This window comes from Tupaia chinensis, unplaced genomic scaffold (assembly GCF_000334495.1).
Source record: "Tupaia chinensis unplaced genomic scaffold, TupChi_1.0 Scaffold000147_1, whole genome shotgun sequence".
NCBI classification, from domain to species: Eukaryota; Metazoa; Chordata; class Mammalia; order Scandentia; family Tupaiidae; genus Tupaia; species Tupaia belangeri.
The window spans coordinates 4,291,813-4,299,004 of record NW_006159617.1 but is presented as its reverse complement, the minus strand read 5'-3'; the positions used below and the strand labels follow the sequence as shown (position 1 = coordinate 4,299,004).

The following is a 7,192-nucleotide window of genomic DNA, read 5'->3' as shown; positions in this document are numbered from 1 at the left end:
TGTATATACATTCAATTGCATTGTTTAGCTTACAATGTGAGCATTTCAATATGTGAACATTTTTCCCCAGTCCCGTTGATCAAAATATCTTCAACTGATAACACACACTTCTCCATCCTGTCAATGTTCTACCTCCGTATCCCTTCTCCAATGTCCTTCGTTAGGCCCCACTCCTCCACATACACCTATCTGACATTCACATCCATCTCTTGTGTTTGTACAACTGTTAGTCAATCAGTTTCAGAAAAATATGGAATGCTTCATAAATTTGCGTGTCATCCTTGCGCAGGGGCCATACTAATTTTCTCTGTATTGTTCCAATTGTAGTATATGTGCTGCCGAAGCAAACACAGGAATTTAGTTTTCTCATAAAATGGTAATAAGAATACTGGTACCAGCAGTTAACGTAATGGCTATGTCGCTGGACTCCCACATAGTCGACCGTGGTTTGAGTCCCAGACCCGGCAGCTTGAACTCACATGGGGCACGTGTGTGTTCGTGCCCAAGATCCTGAGAGGTGAATAGAGGAGAAGGGATTGCAGCATGGCCATCCGCCCTGGGGGGTGATTTCTTGCTTTGTCTCTCTCTGTCTGTCTGGTGAGTGCACGCACTCTATCGCCCTATAGCAAAATCCTCTCAAAAAAAAAAGAATACCAGGCCTGCCAACCACATAGGATTATTTTGAAAATTAAATGAAACAATGCAGTTACAAATATCTTGAAGATAGTTCTGTGCCATATGAACACACGGCATCCTTACAGATACTTGATGGCAACTACTCTTATTTCCACCACACTGTTACTAGTAACACTGGGAGAGGTACTGGCCAGAAAATATGCTCATCCTTGTCAATGAGTCTGACCTGCGTGGTACAAGATAATATTGCATCTTATTTGTCTTGCTTTATGTCAGGGAGGAGCCAGTTTCCATTTGAACTTTTACTTTTCAATACCTACAAATAACTAAAGTATAAAGCCTGATGAGAGAACAAAAGATAGAAATAACATTTAACAAAACGGGGCCAAGAGAGACAGCCTTTCTTAAATGTATAAATTGTGCATTCCCGCTGGAGGAATCATGTATTTTTATTGTCTATTTATATCTGACAGTGCGGTGAAGTCACTTGATACATTTATTGTGATCTCAACTCTCAAAGAGATCGACTCAGCCTCTGTTCATCAGAGGAGGATAAAGTACACACTAGGTAGAACCCTTTGTGAGACTCTTATCTGTAAAAGTCATAACATTGCTTAAACCCCATGTACCCTCAAAATCTCTGTTAACACTTTTTGTTGAAAGTATTAAACAGTTCCCTGGCAATTTCTGTGTCTAAAATTTTGGAGCAGCTTGACACTCCAGTTTATCCCTGGAGGGCATTATTAGTCACTCTATTATTTTAAAAAAATGCAGAGATAATAAGTGTGTCTGTATAGTATGCATGCTGAGCAGTAACCACAGGGAGAGAATATTTCCACAGGCTGGCAATGGGAAACCCGTGCTCCCTTGGAGCTCCATATCAACCACACCTGTGGGTTCTTTTACCTCATAACATCATATATGTATGTGGCCTAAAGGAAAACTCTGCTTGTGCACTTAGCATTTGTTTTCCAACCACAGAGGATAAAAAGAGCTGAGCCTCAGCAGGTGGGTTTTAATCCAGGCAGACACAAGGCTGATTATTAAAGTCTGCAACACTGGAGTTTATACAGGAGCAGAGCGGTTAGCTGAGGAGCAGGGGGAAGAGGTAACTAGCCCTGGGAAAGGGGTAACTAGCCCTGGGAAAGGGGTAAGTAGCTCAGGGAAAGGGGCAATTAGCTCAGGGAAAGGGTAAGTAGCTCAGGGAAAGGGGTAAGTAGCTCAGGGTTAAAATGCCTTCAGGGGCACAAGCCAACTGAATCACAGTGAGGCCTGCTGGAGGCCACTGCTCAGCCATGATAAGGAACGAAGACCCTCCTTTAAGAATCAATTAGTGGTTTATCCCTATGAAAACTTGTAAGTGATTCAAAGCTTTGGACACAACTAATGACCTGGTATCTGTGACTAATTAGTGTAGCTTAAAGGACAATTTCCTTTTATATTATTGAGCAATAACATAATCTGAGGATTTGTTGTTTTTCTTGCAGAATTTAGAAAATAATGAACAAAAAGTATTTGGCTTTACAGAAAAATGAAGGAAATATTGCTTACTCTGTATCATGACCTTCTTGCAAATCAAAGAATGTTTGCTGTGGGAGAAGCTGGTATCTGCAAACAACGCTCCCCCACCTCACTCCCTCCCCTATCCCAAAATATACCACCTCCTGTCAGACCAGAGCTCACTGGCATTCTCATACAGGAGCTTTTTCATTACTGAATCCCAGACACCCCATTCAATTATTAAAGAACGCCCTGTTATATTTATTACAGAGGTGGCTGATATTGCTGCCAATTGTCGAATTTCGGTTTCCTGTGGTTGATTTTCATGCATGAGGAACACACAGCTGCTGGGCGGGCGCCAGCGCTCCATCAATCTCTCCAGGCTGCCTCGACCTCAGGATATGTAAGAGTAGCGGATAAATTGGAAGATCAATGACTTGTCCCTCCTGCTGCACCAGCTGCTATTGAGAAATTAATATGAGGATCACTATAAATAAAAGATAAAAGATGATATGGCTTACAGTGTAAAATATTAAGGCTGGACACAATGTGCCAGAGGAATCTAAACCAAAAACTGAGCAAATTAACCCCGTAAGGGCCTTCCAACACCTTTCTGGAAATCCAGTTGGAGAAAGCGAGATCATACCATAATGTGATAAAGGTCTCTTTGTGTAACTAGATAGAGAAAACAGCCAGGAACATTAATGAAATAGCGGCCCTTCTTCTTCTGTGTCATAGTGCTTTGAGACTCAAAGGGATTACAGAGATTATTTGCACCCCGTCACCTCATTTTACATAAGCAAACTGAAGACCAGAGAGCTAAGTGGTTTTGCTCAAGTTTTTGCCACTAGCTGGTGACAGAGCTGCTAACGGACCTCGGTTCCAATGTTCAATCTTTTTACCAAGTCACCTCCTATGACAAAAACTCTTAATAAAACTCTCATCTTGTGCTCTTGGGATTTCCTTAAAAAATCGCTAATTCGTAATCATGCCAGAAGCAGTAAAAGATGATGGTATTTCTTAATATGCACTTAAAAGTGAAGATCCATGTGCGGCATATAACGATGTTTGACAGGTGTCATTTACAGAGCACCTTTGATTCTGAGGCATCGCAGAGAACATTATCCACGTTTCTCTTGGGAATTAGGAAATGGAACAAAAGCTGAGGCTCAAAAAATATGTGGTGCCTCAGAGGGAATATGGGAAGGCAAAGGGAAAATGCTGTTTGTATTAAAGAGCACTAGTTGTGGAGAAAATAAGGTTTTAAGGAGCCGCAAATTGACCTCCACATGGGAACTGAAGGTGAAGAGTCATAGGTTAATTTCGTTTGCATCTCTAAAAATCTAACTTTGGCTTTTGGCTCTGGTTCTCCTTGAGTATATGTTATTTCAGAGGGCTCAACCCCAAAGCAACTCAGTAACCCACCCCCCTCATTCTCCTGGAGTCCCAGTTTCTAGTTCCAACTCTGCCCCTACTGGTGATAAGACGAAACAAGGCCTGTAAGGCTGCCAGACAGCCCTGAGTTCTGTTTGAACCTTGATTTGCAATTCCTTTTGGCTGCTTCTCAAGACAACTAGATGGGATTTAGAATCCTTAAAATACAATTATGAATCTATTGGCCTTGACTCTAGGTTCTACCCACAAATTCATTTCTCCTTGGCAGAGAGCATTTAATTTCTCAACTCCTACGTCATTTAAGCTTCTCTTTTAGAACTTTTTCTCTCTCTCACCTGTTAATAATCTAAAGTAAGCTACATGAAACTTTCAATTTGGGTTCCATCTCTTCTGGAAAAGTAATGCGCTTTAAAAAAATAATGGGCTGATGATTTTATTTAAAGCCAAGTGCCTACTGTGCGACAAAGGATGATTTGATCTTTACCATATTAAAGAAACCCTGATCTCAAACTCTCTCTTTTTCTTAAAAAAGAAAAAATCTACTGCCAGTGCTATTTCATAAGGGTCAAAAAGTATGCATTACAAAAATGGAAAGAAAAAAGATTAGAGATCAATGCTCGCTTTCCCTGAAGTACCTGCCTCAGTTGAGAAATGAATATGAAGATCACTATAAATAAAAGATAAAAGATGATATAGCTTTCGGAGTAAAATATTAAGCCAGTCACAGGGTGATGTATCAGGTTTAACCAAATTAACCCCTTGGGATAAACAGGGGTGCTTAGTTTTTGTTGCACTTGAAAAATGAACCAAAAAAAGCAGCTTATATATATATATATAAAGAGTCATCTATGGGCTCAAAAAGGAGAATTCAGTCCCTTTCCTTTTAAGTAGTCTCTCTTAAGCAACTGCACAGATTTGGAAAATTCTTTCCCCTCGGCAGCGAAGGCCGAGCAATCATTCAACCTTCTGCAAAGGTACACAGACTTATCTTATTGGTTGATATGGTAGCTGCCAGCTATGTTTAGAGGATGGAGTTATTTTTTGCATTTCAATCCAAAAACTTCACTCAGAAAATATGCTTTCCATTAGGATGTACACAAATCATTTTTCTAATATGCCATTCATTAGATTAATGTTAGTATTAGACCTGTGTAGAGTGCATATGTGTCTCGGGCATTTTTCCAGAAATGCACTATGTAACACATGGATTTCTAATTCATAATTGCAAAGGTTTCAGAGCTCAAAGTTTAAGAAGATATTAGAAACATTCTAGCTGCAATGCATTTTTCAATCCTTTGCCTAAATAGTATCTCAAAATCGTGTCTCTTTTCCAGGAAATTAGATGAAAATAGAAATAAAATCTTGGTCTAGTTGAAGCAATTATTTTGATTTGTTGAGACAGATAGCCAGAGTTTTGCTGTCTGTTGAGTACAGACTCCTTTTCCTGTATTTTTTTGACCTTCTCTCTAACCCTGGAAGAATATAGAAGGGCTGGGTGACTCACAATAACTTTTGGAGTAGTGTGCTGAATTATTTAGCATAAGCAATGGGAGAAAGTGGAGGAGTACGCGGGGAGAAATAATTTTAAAATATCTTTAGCTGGAGGAAAATTGGCCTACCTACACAAGAGTAAATATGGTATGTGCCGTGATTCAAATATTCAAAGATGTCTGTTTTAGCAATAAAGGCCAGATCTGGACACAGTCCCTGGCATCGTTAGACATACACCTGCATATCCACTGTATCAAAAGAACCACAGAAGTGTGTTGAAAACTGCTTAAGTGAGAGACATAAACACAACTACAGATGAACGGACAGGAATTCAAGGTTTTAAATGCTGGACTGCGGGCAAAGTAGTAAGCGGGGTAAGCTCCAGCCAATTTTCAGTGGAGAGAGACATTAAGTTCACACTGCAGACATGCTAGAATGTTTGTTCTCCCCTGCCCAATATTTCAGGGAGGATATTAAACACCCCTGTTAAATGTCTTCCATTGAGTGTGAGAGTTAAGCTCTTGAAAATGATGCCTGTGATCTTTAACAGGGTTGTGCCCCTGTCAAGGGTCTCAGGCAGAATTTCCAATGTAATTTCAAACCAGGTATTTCTTTTGGATGATATACATGTCCTACTCACCATAATAGCCCTGTGTAGTTGAAGTTAGCTTCTTTTCTGTTCTCAGATTGTGGTAAAGCTGGATCTTGCCTCAGAATCTTTTCACTTGCTCTTTCCTTTTTTCGGAAGTATTATTTCCAGAGAAGTTGTTCATTAATGATTCCTTTCTATTTTTTGATATGTGGCTTAAATGTTACCTCTTAAAAACATGTTGCTGATAAACCAGTAACTCGACCTCCTCACAATGACATTACCTTGTTTCTGTCAGAGCTCTTACTACATTTTTAGGAACAGTAATGGAATACTCATAAAAATAACAATGAAGGGGCCAGTGGGGGGCATGGTGGTTAAGGCACTGGACTCTCACATGGCTGACTGTGTTTTGGGTCCTGAATTCAGCAGCTTGAAACTCATACTGGGTGCATGTGTGTGAGTGCCCAAAATCCCAGGAGGAGAATGGAGGAGAAGGGATGGTGGTGTGGTGATCTTCTCTAGAGGGTGATTTCTTGCTTTCTCTCCCTCTGTTTCTCTGGCAAACACATGTGCCCTATAGCAAAAATCTCTCTCTCTCTCTAAGAAAATAAAGGTCTTTTTTCTTTATTTGCATTTAGACAGACTTCTCAAAAAGCTCTATCTCTGTGATGTCAGAACTTGTGTTATCTTTCATATTCCCTTTTCTATATCAGTCTTGGGCCAGTGTCTGACTTACAGTGGACACTCAAGATTTGTTGATTGAGTGTATAAAAGAATAAGTAGATGAAAGATTTGGAATTATTTCTTGGGGCTAATTATTAATTTAAAATTTTAGACATTGAATCTAAAAGTGATTTTGTTCACCTTCTTAACTGGGGCAAAATTTTCTATTTTGTCCCTGAAGGATGGTCAACCAGTCTGTGCTTGAACAACTATTTATGAAAAACACTAACCACTGCACCCTCTTAACTGTCTTCAAATACATGACAGCTTTCCATAGAAGATTACTTCCTGTGACACAGTTATAATTGAGACAACTATATAATTTACTCTGAATCTTTTTCTCAGTTTATTTACATTTTGATCCTTCTAGTTCCTGGATAATAGGCAAGACAAAGTCTCCATTAATATGACTGCTTATGAATTAGCACAGTGCTCCAGAAGGTTCAGCTTGATTGTTGTGTATTACTCCGTTTTTTGTTAGTACTCAGAAATAATTCGTATAATGTTCTACATTATATTTGAAGAGGTATAGAAGTAAGAGATCTCTGGGTTATGTCATGAGGAAGCAGACAGATTTGTTAACTTACCTTCTTTAATACATCAAGTGATGACGCTATGGGGAATTAACCAGATGTGGGGAACAGATACAGCATTATTGCCCCTGCATAACAAATATATTTATGATGAAAGGCATGGTAACTCTGAAAGCTCTACCTGAAGAGAAAATTTTCACCCATATCTTAAACCTTTGAGTATTTCTCAAGGACTTGTGATACAGAACATCTCTCCCTTTTCTTGTGTTTCAGTATGTTCAACCAGTTAACAAAAATCATACCTTGTGGGACCAGCAGTTAT

The 7,192-nt window shown here is 39.4% G+C and overlaps 1 non-coding gene across 1 annotated transcript; it reads right to left on the bottom strand.

Moving 5' to 3' along the window:
* Positions 1–244: 244 nt before the first annotated feature.
* LOC114007299 (U6 spliceosomal RNA) lies at positions 245–351 on the bottom strand. The gene has a single exon (XR_003548924.1). It is a non-coding gene; the product is annotated as a U6 spliceosomal RNA (small nuclear RNA).
* Between the last annotated feature and the right edge of the window lie 6,841 nt (positions 352–7,192).